Source organism: Euprymna scolopes, chromosome 46, assembly GCF_053919585.1.
Source record: "Euprymna scolopes isolate OS-2025 chromosome 46, ASM5391958v1, whole genome shotgun sequence".
Taxonomy (NCBI): domain Eukaryota; kingdom Metazoa; phylum Mollusca; class Cephalopoda; order Sepiida; family Sepiolidae; genus Euprymna; species Euprymna scolopes.
Window position 1 is genome coordinate 199,923,908 of NC_136527.1, and position 20,033 is coordinate 199,943,940.

The following is a 20,033-nucleotide window of genomic DNA, read 5'->3' on the forward strand; positions in this document are numbered from 1 at the left end:
AGTTTAAAACATGATTAATCGACAAAAGACACGTAAGTACGTAATAATGTTTTCGCTTGAAACATGTAAGTTTAAAATATGATTAATCGACAAAAGACACGTAAGTACGTAATAATGTTTTCGCTTGAAACATGAAAGTTTAAAATATGATTAATCTACAAAAGACACGTAAGTACGTAATAATGTTTTCACTTGAAACATGTAAGTTTAAAACATGATTAATCGACAAAAGACACGTAAGTACGTAATAATGTTTTCACTTGAAACATGTAAGTTTAAAACATGATTAATCGACAAAAGACATGTAAGTACGTAATAATGTTTTAACTTGAAACATGTAAGTTTAAAACATGATTAATCGACAAAAGACACGTAAGTACGTAATAATGTTTTCGCTTGAAACATGTAAGTTTAAAACATGATTAATCTACAAAAGACACGTAAGTACGTAATAATGTTTTCGCTTGAAACATGTAAGTTTAAAACATGATTAATCCACAAAAGACACGTAAGTACGTAATAATGTTTTCACTTGAAACATGTAAGTTTAAAACATGATTAATCGACAAAAGACACGTAAGTACGTAATAATGTTTTCACTTGAAACATGTAAGTTTAAAACATGATTAATCGACAAAAGACACGTAAGTACGTAATAATGTTTTCGCTTAAAACATGTAAGTTTAAAACATGATTAATCTACAAAAGACACGTAAGTACGTAATAATGTTTTCACTTGAAACATGTAAGTTTAAAACATGATTAATCGACAAAAGACACGTAAGTACGTAATAATGTTTTCGCTTAAAACATGTAAGTTTAAAACATGATTAATCTACAAAAGACACGTAAGTACGTAATAATGTCTTCACTTGAAACATGTAAGTTTAAAACATGATTAATCGACAAAAGACACGTAAGTACGTAATAATGTTTTCGCTTGAAACATGTAAGTTTAAAACATGATTAATCGACAAAAGACACGTAAGTACGTAATAATGTTTTCGCTTGAAACATGTAAGTGTAAAACATGATTAATCTACAACAGACACGTAAGTACGTAATAATGTTTTCACTTGAAACATGTAAGTTTAAAACATGATTAATCGACAAAAGACACGTAAGTACGTAATAATGTTTTCGCTTGAAACATGTAAGTTTAAAACATGATTAATCGACAAAAGACACGTAAGTACGTAATAATGTTTTCGCTTGAAACATGTAAGTTTAAAACATGATTAATCGACAAAAGACACGTAAGTACGTAATAATGTTTTCACTTGAAACATGTAAGTTTAAAACCTGATTAATCGACAAAAGACACGTAAGTACGTAATAATGTTTTCATTTGAAACATGTAAGTTTAAAACATGATTAATCGACAAAAGACACGTAAGTACGTAATAATGTTTTCATTTGAAACATGTAAGTTTAAAACATGATTAATCGACAAAAGACACGTAAGTACGTAATAATGTTTTCATTTGAAACATATAAGTTTAAAACATGATTAATCTACAAAAGACACGTAAGTACGTAATAATGTTTTCATTTGAAACATGTAAGTTTAAAACATGATTAATCGACAAAAGACACGTAAGTACGTAATAATGTTTTCATTTGAAACATGTAAGTTTAAAACATGATTAATCGACAAAAGACACGTAAGTACGTAATAATGTTTTCATTTGAAACATGTAAGTTTAAAACATGATTAATCTACAAAAGACACGTAAGTACGTAATAATGTTTTCATTTGAAACATGTAAGTTTAAAACATGATTAATCGACAAAAGACACGTAAGTACGTAATAATGTTTTCATTTGAAACATGTAAGTTTAAAACATGATTAATCGACAAAAGACACGTAAGTACGTAATAATGTTTTCATTTGAAACATGTAAGTTTAAAACATGATTCATCGACAAAAGACACGTAAGTACGTAATAATGTTTTCATTTGAAACATGTAAGTTTAAAACATGATTAATCGACAAAAGACACGTAAGTACGTAATAATGTTTTCGATTGAAACATGTAAGTTTAAAACATGATTAATCGACAAAAGACACGTAAGTACGTAATAATGTTTTCGCTTGAAACATGTAAGTTTAAAATATGATTAATCGACAAAAGACACGTAAGTACGTAATAATGTTTTCGCTTGAAACATGTAAGTTTAAAATATGATTAATCTACAAAAGACACGTAAGTACGTAATAATGTTTTCACTTGAAACATGTAAGTTTAAAACATGATTAATCGACAAAAGACACGTAAGTACGTAATAATGTTTTCACTTGAAACATGTAAGTTTAAAACATGATTAATCGACAAAAGACACGTAAGTACGTAATAATGTTTTCATTTGAAACATGTAAGTTTAAAACATGATTAATCGACAAAAGACACGTAAGTACGTAATAATGTTTTCATTTGAAACATGTAAGTTTAAAACATGATTAATCGACAAAAGACTCGTAAGTACGTAATAATGTTTTCGCTTGAAACATGTAAGTTTAAAACATGATTAATCTACAAAAGACACGTAAGTACGTAATAATGTTTTCGATTGAAACATGTAAGTTTAAAACATGATTAATCGACAAAAGACACGTAAGTACGTAATAATGTTTTCGCTTGAAACATGTAAGTTTAAAATATGATTAATCGACAAAAGACACGTAAGTACGTAATAATGTTTTCGCTTGAAACATGTAAGTTTAAAATATGATTAATCTACAAAAGACACGTAAGTACGTAATAATGTTTTCACTTGAAACATGTAAGTTTAAAACATGATTAATCGACAAAAGACACGTAAGTACGTAATAATGTTTTCACTTGAAACATGTTTAAAACATGATTAATCGACAAAAGACACGTAAGTACGTAATAATGTTTTCACTTGAAACATGTAAGTTTAAAACATGATTAATCGACAAAAGACACGTAAGTACGTAATAATGTTTTCGCTTGAAACATGTAAGTTTAAAACATGATTAATCTACAAAAGACACGTAAGTACGTAATAATGTTTTCGCTTGAAACATGTAAGTTTAAAATATGATTAATCGACAAAAGACACGTAAGTACATAATAATGTTTTCACTTGAAACATGTAAGTTTAAAACATGATTAATCGACAAAAGACAGGTAAGTACGTAATAATGTTTTCGCTTGAAACATGTAAGTTTAAAACATGATTAATCGACAAAAGACACGTAATTACGTAATAATGTTTTCGCTTGAAACATGTAAGTTTAAAACATGATTAATCCACAAAAGACACGTAAGTACGTAATAATGTTTTCACTTGAAACATGTAAGTTTAAAACATGATTAATCGACAAAAGACACGTAAGTACGTAATAATGTTTTCACTTGAAACATGTAAGTTTAAAACATGATTAATCGACAAAAGACACGTAAGTACGTAATAATGTTTTCGCTTAAAACATGTAAGTTTAAAACATGATTAATCTACAAAAGACACGTAAGTACGTAATAATGTTTTCACTTGAAACATGTAAGTTTAAAACATGATTAATCGACAAAAGACACGTAAGTACGTAATAATGTTTTCGCTTAAAACATGTAAGTTTAAAACATGATTAATCTACAAAAGACACGTAAGTACGTAATAATGTCTTCACTTGAAACATGTAAGTTTAAAACATGATTAATCGACAAAAGACACGTAAGTACGTAATAATGTTTTCGCTTGAAACATGTAAGTTTAAAATATGATTAATCGACAAAAGACACGTAAGTACGTAATAATGTTTTCGCTTGAAACATGTAAGTTTAAAATATGATTAATCTACAAAAGACACGTAAGTACGTAATAATGTTTTCACTTGAAACATGTAAGTTTAAAACATGATTAATCGACAAAAGACACGTAAGTACGTAATAATGTTTTCACTTGAAACATGTAAGTTTAAAACATGATTAATCGACAAAAGACATGTAAGTACGTAATAATGTTTTCACTTGAAACATGTAAGTTTAAAACATGATTAATCGACAAAAGACACGTAAGTACGTAATAATGTTTTCGCTTGAAACATGTAAGTTTAAAACATGATTAATCTACAAAAGACACGTAAGTACGTAATAATGTTTTCGCTTGAAACATGTAAGTTTAAAACATGATTAATCGACAAAAGACACGTAAGTACGTAATAATGTTTTCGCTTGAAACATGTAAGTTTAAAACATGATTAATCGACAAAAGACACGTAATTACGTAATAATGTTTTCGCTTGAAACATGTAAGTTTAAAACATGATTAATCCACAAAAGACACGTAAGTACGTAATAATGTTTTCACTTGAAACATGTAAGTTTAAAACATGATTAATCGACAAAAGACACGTAAGTACGTAATAATGTTTTCACTTGAAACATGTAAGTTTAAAACATGATTAATCGACAAAAGACACGTAAGTACATAATAATGTTTTCGCTTAAAACATGTAAGTTTAAAACATGATTAATCTACAAAAGACACGTAAGTACGTAATAATGTTTTCACTTGAAACATGTAAGTTTAAAACATGATTAATCGACAAAAGACACGTAAGTACGTAATAATGTTTTCGCTTAAAACATGTAAGTTTAAAACATGATTAATCTACAAAAGACACGTAAGTACGTAATAATGTCTTCACTTGAAACATGTAAGTTTAAAACATGATTAATCGACAAAAGACACGTAAGTACGTAATAATGTTTTCGCTTGAAACATGTAAGTTTAAAACATGATTAATCGACAAAAGACACGTAAGTACGTAATAATGTTTTCGCTTGAAACATGTAAGTTTAAAACATGATTAATCTACAAAAGACACGTAAGTACGTAATAATGTTTTCACTTGAAACATGTAAGTTTAAAACATGATTAATCGACAAAAGACACGTAAGTACGTAATAATGTTTTCGCTTGAAACATGTAAGTTTAAAACATGATTAATCGACAAAAGACACGTAAGTACGTAATAATGTTTTCGCTTGAAACATGTAAGTTTAAAACATGATTAATCGACAAAAGACACGTAAGTACGTAATAATGTTTTCATTTGAAACATGTAAGTTTAAAACCTGATTAATCGACAAAAGACACGTAAGTACGTAATAATGTTTTCATTTGAAACATGTAAGTTTAAAACATGATTAATCGACAAAAGAAACGTAAGTACGTAATAATGTTTTCATTTGAAACATGTAAGTTTAAAACATGATTAATCGACAAAAGACACGTAAGTACGTAATAATGTTTTCATTTGAAACATATAAGTTTAAAACATGATTAATCTACAAAAGACACGTAAGTACGTAATAATGTTTTCATTTGAAACATGTAAGTTTAAAACATGATTAATCGACAAAAGACACGTAAGTACGTAATAATGTTTTAATTTGAAACATGTAAGTTTAAAACATGATTAATCGACAAAAGACACGTAAGTACGTAATAATGTTTTCATTTGAAACATGTAAGTTTAAAACATGATTAATCTACAAAAGACACGTAAGTACGTAATAATGTTTTCATTTGAAACATGTAAGTTTAAAACATGATTAATCGACAAAAGACACGTAAGTACGTAATAATGTTTTCATTTGAAACATGTAAGTTTAAAACATGATTAATCGACAAAAGACACGTAAGTACGTAATAATGTTTTCATTTGAAACATGTAAGTTTAAAACATGATTAATCGACAAAAAACACGTAAGTACGTAATAATGTTTTCATTTGAAACATGTAAGTTTAAAACATGATTAATCGACAAAAGACACGTAAGTACGTAATAATGTTTTCGATTGAAACATGTAAGTTTAAAACATGATTAATCGACAAAAGACACGTAAGTACGTAATAATGTTTTCGCTTGAAACATGTAAGTTTAAAATATGATTAATCGACAAAAGACACGTAAGTACGTAATAATGTTTTCGCTTGAAACATGTAAGTTTAAAATATGATTAATCTACAAAAGACACGTAAGTACGTAATAATGTTTTCGCTTGAAACATGTAAGTTTAAAACATGATTAATCTACAAAAGACACGTAAGTACGTAATAATGTTTTCGATTGAAACATGTAAGTTTAAAACATGATTAATCGACAAAAGACACGTAAGTACGTAATAATGTTTTCATTTGAAACATGTAAGTTTAAAACATGATTAATCGACAAAAGACACGTAAGTACGTAATAATGTTTTCATTTGAAACATGTAAGTTTAAAACATGATTAATCGACAAAAGACACGTAAGTACGTAATAATGTTTTCGCTTGAAACATGTAAGTTTAAAACATGATTAATCTACAAAAGACACGTAAGTACGTAATAATGTTTTCGATTGAAACATGTAAGTTTAAAACATGATTAATCGACAAAAGACACGTAAGTACGTAATAATGTTTTCGCTTGAAACATGTAAGTTTAAAATATGATTAATCGACAAAAGACACGTAAGTACGTAATAATGTTTTCGCTTGAAACATGTAAGTTTAAAATATGATTAATCTACAAAAGACACGTAAGTACGTAATAATGTTTTCACTTGAAACATGTAAGTTTAAAACATGATTAATCGACAAAAGACACGTAAGTACGTAATAATGTTTTCACTTGAAACATGTAAGTTTAAAACATGATTAATCGACAAAAGACACGTAAGTACGTAATAATGTTTTCACTTGAAACATGTAAGTTTAAAACATGATTAATCGACAAAAGACACGTAAGTACGTAATAATGTTTTCGCTTGAAACATGTAAGTTTAAAACATGATTAATCTACAAAAGACACGTAAGTACGTAATAATGTTTTCGCTTGAAACATGTAAGTTTAAAACATGATTAATCGACAAAAGACACGTAAGTACGTAATAATGTTTTCACTTGAAACATGTAAGTTTAAAACATGATTAATCGACAAAAGACACGTAAGTACGTAATAATGTTTTCGCTTGAAACATGTAAGTTTAAAACATGATTAATCGACAAAAGACACGTAATTACGTAATAATGTTTTCGCTTGAAACATGTAAGTTTAAAACATGATTAATCCACAAAAGACACGTAAGTACGTAATAATGTTTTCACTTGAAACATGTAAGTTTAAAACATGATTAATCGACAAAAGACACGTAAGTACGTAATAATGTTTTCACTTGAAACATGTAAGTTTAAAACATGATTAATCGACAAAAGACACGTAAGTACGTAATAATGTTTTCGCTTAAAACATGTAAGTTTAAAACATGATTAATCTACAAAAGACACGTAAGTACGTAATAATGTTTTCACTTGAAACATGTAAGTTTAAAACATGATTAATCGACAAAAGACACGTAAGTACGTAATAATGTTTTCGCTTAAAACATGTAAGTTTAAAACATGATTAATCTACAAAAGACACGTAAGTACGTAATAATGTCTTCACTTGAAACATGTAAGTTTAAAACATGATTAATCGACAAAAGACACGTAAGTACGTAATAATGTTTTCGCTTGAAACATGTAAGTTTAAAACATGATTAATCGACAAAAGACACGTAAGTACGTAATAATATTTTCGCTTGAAACATGTAAGTTTAAAACATGATTAATCGACAAAAGACACGTAAGTACGTAATAATGTTTTCGCTTGAAACATGTAAGTTTAAAACATGATTAATCGACAAAAGACACGTAAGTACGTAATAATGTTTTCATTTGAAACATGTAAGTTTAAAACCTGATTAATCGACAAAAGACACGTAAGTACGTAATAATGTTTTCATTTGAAACATGTAAGTTTAAAACATGATTAATCGACAAAAGACACGTAAGTACGTAATAATGTTTTCATTTGAAACATGTAAGTTTAAAACATGATTAATCGACAAAAGACACGTAAGTACGTAATAATGTTTTCATTTGAAACATATAAGTTTAAAACATGATTAATCGACAAAAGACACGTAAGTACGTAATAATGTTTTCATTTGAAACATGTAAGTTTAAAACATGATTAATCGACAAAAGACACGTAAGTACGTAATAATGTTTTCATTTGAAACATGTAAGTTTAAAACATGATTAATCGACAAAAGACACGTAAGTACGTAATAATGTTTTCATTTGAAACATGTAAGTTTAAAACATGATTAATCTACAAAAGACACGTAAGTACGTAATAATGTTTTCATTTGAAACATGTAAGTTTAAAACATGATTAATCGACAAAAGACACGTAAGTACGTAATAATGTTTTCATTTGAAACATGTAAGTTTAAAACATGATTAATCGACAAAAGACACGTAAGTACGTAATAATGTTTTCATTTGAAACATGTAAGTTTAAAACATGATTAATCGACAAAAGACACGTAAGTACGTAATAATGTTTTCATTTGAAACATGTAAGTTTAAAACATGATTAATCGACAAAAGACACGTAAGTACGTAATAATGTTTTCGATTGAAACATGTAAGTTTAAAACATGATTAATCGACAAAAGACACGTAAGTACGTAATAATGTTTTCGCTTGAAACATGTAAGTTTAAAATATGATTAATCGACAAAAGACACGTAAGTACGTAATAATGTTTTCGCTTGAAACATGTAAGTTTAAAATATTATTAATCTACAAAAGACACGTAAGTACGTAATAATGTTTTCGATTGAAACATGTAAGTTTAAAACATGATTAATCTACAAAAGACACGTAAGTACGTAATAATGTTTTCGATTGAAACATGTAAGTTTAAAACATGATTAATCGACAAAAGACACGTAAGTACGTAATAATGTTTTCATTTGAAACATGTAAGTTTAAAACATGATTAATCGACAAAAGACACGTAAGTACGTAATAATGTTTTCATTTGAAACATGTAAGTTTAAAACATGATTAATCGACAAAAGACACGTAAGTACGTAATAATGTTTTCGCTTGAAACATGTAAGTTTAAAACATGATTAATCTACAAAAGACACGTAAGTACGTAATAATGTTTTCGATTGAAACATGTAAGTTTAAAACATGATTAATCGACAAAAGACACGTAAGTACGTAATAATGTTTTCGCTTGAAACATGTAAGTTTAAAATATGATTAATCGACAAAAGACACGTAAGTACGTAATAATGTTTTCGCTTGAAACATGTAAGTTTAAAATATGATTAATCTACAAAAGACACGTAAGTACGTAATAATGTTTTCACTTGAAACATGTAAGTTTAAAACATGATTAATCGACAAAAGACACGTAAGTACGTAATAATGTTTTCACTTGAAACATGTAAGTTTAAAACATGATTAATCGACAAAAGACACGTAAGTACGTAATAATGTTTTCACTTGAAACATGTAAGTTTAAAACATGATTAATCGACAAAAGACACGTAAGTACGTAATAATGTTTTCGCTTGAAACATGTAAGTTTAAAACATGATTAATCTACAAAAGACACGTAAGTACGTAATAATGTTTTCGCTTGAAACATGTAAGTTTAAAATATGATTAATCGACAAAAGACACGTAAGTACGTAATAATGTTTTCACTTGAAACATGTAAGTTTAAAACATGATTAATCGACAAAAGACACGTAAGTACGTAATAATGTTTTCGCTTGAAACATGTAAGTTTAAAACATGATTAATCGACAAAAGACACGTAATTACGTAATAATGTTTTCGCTTGAAACATGTAAGTTTAAAACATGATTAATCCACAAAAGACACGTAAGTACGTAATAATGTTTTCACGTGAAACATGTAAGTTTAAAACATGATTAATCGACAAAAGACACGTAAGTACGTAATAATGTTTTCACTTGAAACATGTAAGTTTAAAACATGATTAATCGACAAAAGACACGTAAGTACGTAATAATGTTTTCGCTTAAAACATGTAAGTTTAAAACATGATTAATCTACAAAAGACACGTAAGTACGTAATAATGTTTTCACTTGAAACATGTAAGTTTAAAACATGATTAATCGACAAAAGACACGTAAGTACGTAATAATGTTTTCGCTTAAAACATGTAAGTTTAAAACATGATTAATCTACAAAAGACACGTAAGTACGTAATAATGTCTTCACTTGAAACATGTAAGTTTAAAACATGATTAATCGACAAAAGACACGTAAGTACGTAATAATGTTTTCGCTTGAAACATGTAAGTTTAAAATATGATTAATCGACAAAAGACACGTAAGTACGTAATAATGTTTTCGCTTGAAACATGTAAGTTTAAAATATGATTAATCTACAAAAGACACGTAAGTACGTAATAATGTTTTCACTTGAAACATGTAAGTTTAAAACATGATTAATCGACAAAAGACACGTAAGTACGTAATAATGTTTTCACTTGAAACATGTAAGTTTAAAACATGATTAATCGACAAAAGACATGTAAGTACGTAATAATGTTTTCACTTGAAACATGTAAGTTTAAAACATGATTAATCGACAAAAGACACGTAAGTACGTAATAATGTTTTCGCTTGAAACATGTAAGTTTAAAACATGATTAATCTACAAAAGACACGTAAGTACGTAATAATGTGTTCGCTTGAAACATGTAAGTTTAAAATATGATTAATCGACAAAAGACACGTAGGTACGTAATAATGTTTTCACTTGAAACATGTAAGTTTAAAACATGATTAATCGACAAAAGACACGTAAGTACGTAATAATGTTTTCGCTTGAAACATGTAAGTTTAAAACATGATTAATCGACAAAAGACACGTAATTACGTAATAATGTTTTCGCTTGAAACATGTAAGTTTAAAACATGATTAATCCACAAAAGACACGTAAGTACGTAATAATGTTTTCACTTGAAACATGTAAGTTTAAAACATGATTAATCGACAAAAGACACGTAAGTACGTAATAATGTTTTCACTTGAAACATGTAAGTTTAAAACATGATTAATCGACAAAAGACACGTAAGTACGTAATAATGTTTTCGCTTAAAACATGTAAGTTTAAAACATGATTAATCTACAAAAGACACGTAAGTACATAATAATGTTTTCACTTGAAACATGTAAGTTTAAAACATGATTAATCGACAAAAGACACGTAAGTACGTAATAATGTTTTCGCTTAAAACATGTAAGTTTAAAACATGATTAATCTACAAAAGACACGTAAGTACGTAATAATGTCTTCACTTGAAACATGTAAGTTTAAAACATGATTAATCGACAAAAGACACGTAAGTACGTAATAATGTTTTCGCTTGAAACATGTAAGTTTAAAACATGATTAATCGACAAAAGACACGTAAGTACGTAATAATGTTTTCGCTTGAAACATGTAAGTTTAAAACATGATTAATCTACAAAAGACACGTAAGTACGTAATAATGTTTTCACTTGAAACATGTAAGTTTAAAACATGATTAATCGACAAAAGACACGTAAGTACGTAATAATGTTTTCGCTTGAAACATGTAAGTTTAAAACATGATTAATCGACAAAAGACACGTAAGTACGTAATAATGTTTTCGCTTGAAACATGTAAGTTTAAAACATGATTAATCGACAAAAGACACGTAAGTACGTAATAATGTTTTCATTTGAAACATGTAAGTTTAAAACCTGATTAATCGACAAAAGACACGTAAGTACGTAATAATGTTTTCATTTGAAACATGTAAGTTTAAAACATGATTAATCGACAAAAGACACGTAAGTACGTAATAATGTTTTCATTTGAAACATGTAAGTTTAAAACATGATTAATCGACAAAAGACACGTAAGTACGTAATAATGTTTTCATTTGAAACATATAAGTTTAAAACATGATTAATCTACAAAAGACACGTAAGTACGTAATAATGTTTTCATTTGAAACATGTAAGTTTAAAACATGATTAATCGACAAAAGACACGTAAGTACGTAATAATTTTTTCATTTGAAACATGTAAGTTTAAAACATGATTAATCGACAAAAGACACGTAAGTACGTAATAATGTTTTCATTTGAAACATGTAAGTTTAAAACATGATTAATCTACAAAAGACACGTAAGTACGTAATAATGTTTTCATTTGAAACATGTAAGTTTAAAACATGATTAATCGACAAAAGACACGTAAGTACGTAATAATGTTTTCATTTGAAACATGTAAGTTTAAAACATGATTAATCGACAAAAGACACGTAAGTACGTAATAATGTTTTCATTTGAAACATGTAAGTTTAAAACATGATTAATCGACAAAAGACACGTAAGTACGTAATAATGTTTTCATTTGAAACATGTAAGTTTAAAACATGATTAATCGACAAAAGACACGTAAGTACGTAATAATGTTTTCGATTGAAAAATGTAAGTTTAAAACATGATTCATCGACAAAAGACACGTAAGTACGTAATAATGTTTTCGCTTGAAACATGTAAGTTTAAAATATGATTAATCGACAAAAGACACGTAAGTACGTAATAATGTTTTCGCTTGAAACATGTAAGTTTAAAATATGATTAATCTACAAAAGACACGTAAGTACGTAATAATGTTTTCGATTGAAACATGTAAGTTTAAAACATGATTAATCTACAAAAGACACGTAAGTACGTAATAATGTTTTCGATTGAAACATGTAAGTTTAAAACATGATTAATCGACAAAAGACACGTAAGTACGTAATAATGTTTTCATTTGAAACATGTAAGTTTAAAACATGATTAATCGACAAAAGACACGTAAGTACGTAATAATGTTTTCATTTGAAACATGTAAGTTTAAAACATGATTAATCGACAAAAGACACGTAAGTACGTAATAATGTTTTCGCTTGAAACATGTAAGTTTAAAACATGATTAATCTACAAAAGACACGTAAGTACGTAATAATGTTTTCGATTGAAACATGTAAGTTTAAAACATGATTAATCGACAAAAGACACGTAAGTACGTAATAATGTTTTCGCTTGAAACATGTAAGTTTAAAATATGATTAATCGACAAAAGACACGTAAGTACGTAATAATGTTTTCGCTTGAAACATGTAAGTTTAAAATATGATTAATCTACAAAAGACACGTAAGTACGTAATAATGTTTTCGCTTGAAACATGTAAGTTTAAAACATGATTAATCGACAAAAGACACGTAAGTACGTAATAATGTTTTCACTTGAAACATGTAAGTTTAAAACATGATTAATCGACAAAAGACACGTAAGTACGTAATAATGTTTTCACATGAAACATGTAAGTTTAAAACATGATTAATCGACAAAAGACACGTAAGTACGTAATAATGTTGTCGCTTGAAACATGTAAGTTTAAAACATGATTAATCTACAAAAGACACGTAAGTACGTAATAATGTTTTCGCTTGAAACATGTAAGTTTAAAACATGATTAATCGACAAAAGACACGTAAGTACGTAATAATGTTTTCACTTGAAACATGTAAGTTTAAAACATGATTAATCGACAAAAGACACGTAAGTACGTAATAATGTTTTCGCTTAAAACATGTAAGTTTAAAACATGATTAATCGACAAAAGACACGTAATTACGTAATAATGTTTTCGCTTGAAACATGTAAGTTTAAAACATGATTAATCCACAAAAGACACGTAAGTACGTAATAATGTTTTCACTTGAAACATGTAAGTTTAAAACATGATTAATCGACAAAAGACACGTAAGTACGTAATAATGTTTTCACTTGAAACATGTAAGTTTAAAACATGATTAATCGACAAAAGACACGTAAGTACGTAATAATGTTTTCGCTTAAAACATGTAAGTTTAAAACATGATTAATCTACAAAAGACACGTAAGTACGTAATAATGTTTTCACTTGAAACATGTAAGTTTAAAACATGATTAATCGACAAAAGACACGTAAGTACGTAATAATGTTTTCGCTTAAAACATGTAAGTTTAAAACATGATTAATCTACAAAAGACACGTAAGTACGTAATAATGTCTTCACTTGAAACATGTAAGTTTAAAACATGATTAATCGACAAAAGACACGTAAGTACGTAATAATGTTTTCGCTTGAAACATGTAAGTTTAAAACATGATTAATCGACAAAAGCACAAATAAATTCGGTGCAAGTCTATTATTGGGCCGAAAATGAAGTCGGTTACATGGAAAATCTGCAAAAAAACAGTATAACGTACGTACTTGTCAATGCATGTACATGTCATATTCCAAAAATCAAGTAAATCGATCAAGTAGTTTTTTTTTTATTTAAGAAAATCAAATATTAAAGCACAGTTAATCGAGAATAAGTCGAGCGCCATGTTGGATCGACACTATGTCAGCTAACGCCACCTAACAGCCAAATGCGATCCACGGATCAAAGAAGGGTGAGATAATCGCCTTTTTTAATTATGAATTAACTTAATAAATAAATAAACTTGACTTCTAGTAAAAAAAATAAATAACTTTTTTTTTTTTTTTAGAACAGAGGGTTATTTTCCGTTTTAGAACAGACTTTAATAAGCGAACATGAAAAACTTAGATGAAAATATACAAGAAAAATAAATAAAATTATTTTTTTTTATTTTAAAGAAAATCAATTATTTATTAAGTTAATTCATAATTAAAAAAGGCGATTATCTCCCCCTTCTTTGATCCGTGGATCGCATTTGGCTGTTAGGTGGCGTTAGCTGACATAGTGTCGATCCAACATGGCGCTCGACTTATTCTCGATTAACTGTGCTTTAATATTTGATTTTCTTAAATAAAAAAAAAAACTACTTGATCGATTTACGTGATTTTTGGAATATGACATGTACATGCAATGACAAGTACGTACGTTATACTGTTTTCTTGCAGATTTTCCATGTAACCGACTTCATTTTCGGCCCAATAATAGACTTGCACCATACATTCATATAAATGTTTACATTTACGCACACATTTTCTGTTATTTCGTTTAAGAATTTAAATGTTCAATTTAGCTTTTTTTTTGTTTATGAAAATTTGACTACCATTATCAATTTGGCCTTTTTTGGCCCTTTTTTTGGATTTAAATATTTTTATACTTTGGCAACAACGCTATTGTACCTATTTGCAATGCCTCCTCACGGGACAGAGTTAGACACCAGGGTCGTTTTTTTTTAACGTGAAGAAAAGGTATAAAAATAAAAAAAAAAATGTCTCAGTCGTGAAGGACTTCTCCTCCACCGAAAAAGAACAAAAACTGGAAGTACAGATGTTAAACTTAACGCTATGCTAAAGAAGCTCGTACCACTTAGATACAAGGAATAAATAAATAACTTGTAAATTGTAACTATTCTCCGCTACCACCTTATAATAAAAAGATTTTTAAAAAAAAGACATCGTGAAACTTGAATTTAAACTGAAAAAAAACCCCTAAAAATAGCACGGTACCATTTTCCATCGTATACATCCGATAACAATATCTACTGTAAAATTAAACCAAAATTTGGTGCTTATGCGTTTTAGATATCACGTTATTTTTTAATGTTTTTTTTTTTTCAGGTTAAATTTAAGTTTCACAATATATATTTTTTTTTTACTGTAAGGTGTGAGCACAGATAGTTGTATCAGAATTTTTGTAGGAATTTTTGACACCCCTAACACGAAACTGCGAATAAAATATAAAAATCTCGTAATTTCTCCGTTAAAAGTGGGTTGTTTATTTTCTTTATGGATTATACTTCCAAAATAAACTATTAAAGTTGTTTTAAAAGTAATAGAAATATATATTTTTTAAAACAGTAATGAATTTTCCGAACTCAATATTTTTCATTTTTTAAACTTTAAAAATGTTTCAAAATTTTTCTAATGATTCTATTTTTACGATATTTTCAGGGGCAATGTGAAATTTTATGTTCTTTCCAATAAACCGAATATAATATTTTAGACAAAATTTTTTTTTTAATTCACGCCCCCCCCCCATTTTCAAGTTTCTATTAAAAAGTCAATAATTAATTTACTCACCGACAAGTAAATAATTTATTTACTCACAAATTAAAGAGAAAATGTCAATAAATAATGTACTTAAATTTAAAACAAACAAAAAAAAAAAAAAAACGTAATGTTTTTTAGGATTTTACCTGTAAAGTTTGAAGTTTAAAACCTTTTTTTTTTAACCACGTTATTTGTTTTTTCTTTTTTTTTAATGGAACCTAGCTCTTTTAATTGAAAAAAAATTAGGGCTTGAGTTACATTTTTCGAGGAGTTATAAGCTTGGAAAGACAGGGGGTCGAATAATTCACGCCTCCCATTTTGAAATGTCTATTAAAAAGTAAATAATTAATTTATGTTCCAAAGTCTTATATATCACAAATTGAAGAGAAAAGGTCAATAAATAATATATTCAAATTTAAAACAAAAAAAGAACTGTTTTTTTTTTTTTAGAAATTTACCTGTAAAGTCCGAAGTTTAAAACCTTTTTTAAAAAAAAAAAAACACGTTGTTTTTTTTGTTTTTTTTTTGTTTTTTGTTTTAATGTAACCTTGGTATTTGCTCCTTTAATTGAAAAAGAAAAATTAGGGCTTGAATTACATTTTTCGAGGAGTTATAAGCTTGGAAAGATGGGGTGGAATTATTCACTATTTTCACGAAATTTCTGACACACCTAAAGCACAGACTAGTTATAAAATATCCTCCCTATGTTAAGAATGGCTTTCAAAATAATAACATTATTATTTTAGCACAGTAACAAAAAATACATAAGTGCCCAAAAATTCCATTTTGTTGTTCAATGTTTTTAATGTTAAATTATAAAATAAAACATATTTAATCATTTTAAAACTTCATCTTGCATTTTCTTTTTTATTTGTTAAACAACGTGTTTAGTTTAAATTAAATTTTAATAACGATGATCACATTTTCAATAATTACCTGTTTTGAGGATATTTATACAACTAAACGGCAAATCTGCCAACTTACTAATAGCAGCGTTCAATAAACACATGTGTCCAGTTGTTTTTACTTATCGTTCAATTATTAACATGTGTTTTTTAAACTTCTGACTTTACAGCTACTTTTCCATAAAAAACAAACTATTCTTTTTTTTGTTTGTTTGTTTTAAATTTGAATATATTATCGATTGATCTTTTCTCTTCAATTTGTGATATATAAAACTTTGGTACATAAATTAATTATTTGCTTTTTAATAGGCATTTCAAAATATGGGCGTGAATTAATTCGACCCCTGTCTTTCCAAGCTTATAACTACTCGAAAAATGTAATTAAACCCCTATTTTTTTTTTTCAATTAAACGAGAAAGGACCAAGGTTTCATTTAAAAATAAAAAATACAAACAAGTGTTTTTTTTTATTTTTTAATTTGAAACTTCGGACTTTACAGGCAAATTTCCAAAAAAACTATTCTTTATTTTGTTTTAAATTTGAATATATTATTTATTGATCTTTTCTCTTCAATTTGTGATATATAAAACTTTGGTACATAAATTAATTATTTACTTTTTAATAGACATTTAAATAATTAATTATTTACTTTTTAATAGACATAAATTAATTATTTACTTTTTAATACACATTTCAATAAAAAAAAAAAACAACGTTTGCCTAAAATATTATAACCGGTTTATTGGAAAGAGCATAAAATTTCAAATTGACCCTGAAAATATCGTTAAAAATTGAATCAAAAGAAAACTTTTGATAGAAATTGAAAAATACTGAACTCGCAAAATTCAATTATTTTCACTACTGAAAAAAAAAAAAAAATATTTCTATTACTTTTTATACAACTTTAATTGTTTATTTTGGAAATATGATCCATAAAGAAAATAAACAATCCACTTTTAAAAGAGAAATTACGAGTTTTTTATATTTTATTCACAGTTTCGTGTTAGGGGTGTCAAAAATTCCCACAAAAATTCTTATACACCTATGTCTTCACAGCTAAAGTGAAATATGTTTATATGAATATATTTTGACACACGGAACCAAATGATTACAACGTATTATGATGATTCTTTCAGTGGACTTTTTCGTTAACTAATTTCACGTTTAAATCGCTTTTTTCATCTTTTAATTTTGATTCTTTTATATTTTCATATATTTTATTTCATTGTGAATTGGACACACAAAACAAAAAGTTGTATCGATTTACTAAAAACAAAACAAGTTTCCTTTTTTATTGTCAGTTGTCTTTACTTATCGTTAACATGTCTTCAAGTAGAATATATTATGAAAGAATAAAAACAAAACGATTCGGCACACTTAACTAATGCACGGACATTTTTTACGCGAGGAACAAAATAATGGTTTCACCGTGCTACGATGACCTTAATTATTCATAGTCCTTTAGCAGTTGATTTTTTTTTAAATAATTTCACGTTTAAATCGTGTTTTTCATGTTTTAATTTTGATTCTTCTATATTTTCATATATTTTATTTCTTAATGAATTGGACACACACAACAAACGTTGTGTCGATTAACTAAAAAACAAAAAACATTTCACTTATTTTTTTATTGATTCTTGAAAGAAAGGTAAGTTGTATTTTTTTTTCTTTTTTAGACATTTAAACAATTCTATTCAACATGTTTTAAAATAATCTTAAATATATATATAAAAAAATATTCCAATCCAATATTTTTCATTGAATTCTTGGAATGAAAGGTACGTTTTTTTTTTCGTTTTGACATTCAAACAATCTCATTCTATATGGTGTAAAATAGTCTTAAATATAAAAAAAAATTGTCAGTGCACTTATTGATCTGCGCTATTTTTTTTTTTTTTTGAATAGTGCTTTCAACTTTTATTAAAGTTTTGTTATATCTGTTTGGCGCTGTTTTACATTAAAACAAATCGTCGCACCTTTGCTTTTTAAATGTTTTGATTAAAAAAAAAAAAACATCGCGTCCTCATTTATGAGCTGAAAAAAAATGAATCTCTAAGTAAACTAGAGTTGTCTACCTCTGCACATTGACAAATTGTAAAACAGCACCATCTGTTTTTAATTTTAAGGTTAAAATTCAGAATAAGTACAAAACACCCTCCCCTTCCCTATGTTAAGAATGGCATTCTAAATAATAACGTTATTTCAGCATGGATCGATAAGTGCACTAGTACCAAAAAACATTCACTAAAGAAAAAAATTGGTTCCACATATTGAGTCCGATATAAGTTTTTAGTACGAAATGTATATGTTTTAAGTAATATTTTCCATGTGGCATTTAGATTTCTGTAAAAAATTGTTTATTTAAGTAAACATTGTGTGATTTCTGAGAAAATAATGTTTACCATAAACACAACAATTTACAATAATAATAATTTAATTCAAAGTTGGTCAAAAACTGCTTTTTCGATATTAAATTGTTTTAACATTTTAAACAATCTTTTTTCTGTTTACACTTACATAGAGGATAATGTTTGATTTTTGATGTTTTATCCAATTTTTAAGATTCTACAATCGAGGTAACCTCCTTTTATAAAGTGTACATAAAATGAGCACCCATTTATTGGCCATCACCAATTAGCAGTTACGGAATGTAGAAAAAAAATATTGGTGAATCTTTACAATCTATGCAGAATAGTTTATACTCTACAAATTAAAAAAAAATCTTCTTTTTTGTTATTACGTTTCAAAAGCCTATAAAGATATCCACAAAGAATTGATAAGAACAATAAATAATTAAGATTTCAGGGTGTTTGATATACATTTAATGTAAAATGAGCAAGTTAATGATCAACAAGACATGTAATTGTTTGTAGTTTCTAATCTTTGTGGTGGAGGAGGCTTGGAGACTGTGACCGTGTCGTTTTTTCTGCTTTGGAGAGGGAGTAGAGCCAACACGTTCAGTGTCAGAAACCGACGTTAAGAATGCGTGAAAAAAATTTAATAATTCGACCTCCTATCTTTACACGCTTATAACTATTTTAAAATGTAATTCAAAGCCTATTTTTTTTCAATTAAAGGAGAGAAGACAAAAATAAAAAAAATAACAGGTTTAATAGCAAATTATGCATTTTTTAAAAATCGGTTTTCTTTTAAAAAGATTTGAAGAAAATCAACGAAATG